Raw genomic sequence first — 1,811 nt, forward strand, 5'->3', positions numbered from 1 at the left:
ACAACGTTAATATGATTCAAAATCAACCAGTAGAGTTATTAGATCCTCAGAAAACATCAACATGATTCAATATCAACCATTAAAGTTATTAGATCCTAAGACAAAATCAACATGATTCAAGATCAACTAATATAGTTATTTGATCCTCAAATATCGTAAAAATGGTTTAAGATCAACCAGTAGTGATATCAGATCCTCAGATATCGTCAGTATGATTCAAAATCAACTAGTAGAGTTATTAGTTCCTAAGGTAACGTCAGTGTTTTTAAATCCTCAGACAACATTAAACGTCAACATGATTCAACATAAACCAACAGATTTATTAGATCATTAGACAACATCAGTATGCTTCAATATCAGCCAGTAGAGTTATTAGATCATCAGACAACGTCAATACAATTCAAGATAACTAGTAGAGTTCTCAGATCCTCAGAAAACGTTAATATGATTCAATATCAACCAATAGAGTTATCAGATCCTCAGAAAACGTTAATATGATTCAATATCAACCAATAGAGTTATCAGATTCTCAAACAACGTCAATATGATTCAAAATCAACCAATAGAGTTATCAGATCCTCAGAAAACGTTAATATGATTCAAAATCAACCAATAGAGTTATCAGATTCTCAAACAACGTCAATATGATTCAAAATCAACCAGTGTGGTCCAAGATCAACTTTCGGAGAAAATGGGTAGAAAATTTCCAATCGTAAACTGTTTTGGATTATAGATGTCACCAAATGCTTCAGAAATGGTCGGCGTATCACACTACGAAACGGTCATCGCATGACGCTACGAAACGGTCATCGTATCACACTACGAAACGGTCATCGTATCACACTACGAAACGGTCATCGTATCACACTACGAAACGGTCATCGTATGACGCTACGAAACGGTCATCGTATCACCCTACGAAACGGCCATCGTATGACGCTACGAAACGGTCATCGTATCACCCTACGAAACGGCCATCGTATGCCGTTAAATAAATACTGGAAAAACTTCCATTCTTTATAATTCTTAATACTTGTTTCGGTCTATATCTGTTTCTAATGTAAGTTTGATTTATGAATAAGAAAAGTGGTAAATAAACAAACTGAATCACATACCACGTGGTAAACACGACGTCTATATTACCTCTCCATTTTATCTTGTCTGTGCTCTTTTTTTTGTAATTATTAGCCGGGTGAAACGTTTACCATAAATGAACACAAATTGCAACGTGTTAACAAAGACAAATTCACGTCTAACCACGAAGGAAGATCTGTCTGTCTGTTTACTTATCTATCTAATAACAAGATAACTAGCACTTCAATCATTGTCTACTCCATGTTTACAGTTCGTTTCTTGTGGGTCTATCTACCTAATAACAAGATTACTAGTACCTCCATCATTGTTTACTCCATCTTTACAGTTCGTTTCTTGTGGGTCTATCTACCTAATAACAAGATTACTAGTACCTCCATCATTGTCTACTCCATGTTTACAGTTCGTTTCTTGAGGGTCTATCTACCTAATAACAAGATTACTAGTACCTCCATCATTGTCTACTCCATCTTTACAGTTCGTTTCTTGTGGGTCTATCTACCTAATAACAAGATTACTAGTACCTCCATCATTGTTTATTCCATGTTTACAGTTCGTTTCTTGTGGGTCTATCCTACCTAATAACAAGATTACTAGTACCTCCATCATTGTTTATTCCATCTTTACAGTTCGTTTCTTGTGGGTCTATCTACCTAATAACAAGATTACTAGTATCTCTATCATTGTCTACTCCATCTTTACAGTTCGTTTCTTGTGGG

The 1,811-nt window shown here is 35.2% G+C and overlaps 1 long non-coding RNA gene across 1 annotated transcript in view; it reads right to left on the bottom strand.

The window, feature by feature from the left end:
* Positions 1 to 1,734, bottom strand: part of LOC111083961 — an 11,801-nt gene extending 10,067 nt beyond the window's left edge. Inside the window, exon 1 of the long non-coding RNA XR_002609325.1 lies at positions 1,542 to 1,734. This is a non-coding gene — a long non-coding RNA (uncharacterized LOC111083961). The remainder of the gene's footprint in view (positions 1 to 1,541) is intronic.
* Between the last annotated feature and the right edge of the window lie 77 nt (positions 1,735 to 1,811).

This window comes from Limulus polyphemus, unplaced genomic scaffold, assembly GCF_000517525.1.
Source record: "Limulus polyphemus unplaced genomic scaffold, Limulus_polyphemus-2.1.2 Scaffold12432, whole genome shotgun sequence".
In the NCBI taxonomy this organism is placed as follows: Eukaryota; Metazoa; Arthropoda; class Merostomata; order Xiphosura; family Limulidae; genus Limulus; species Limulus polyphemus.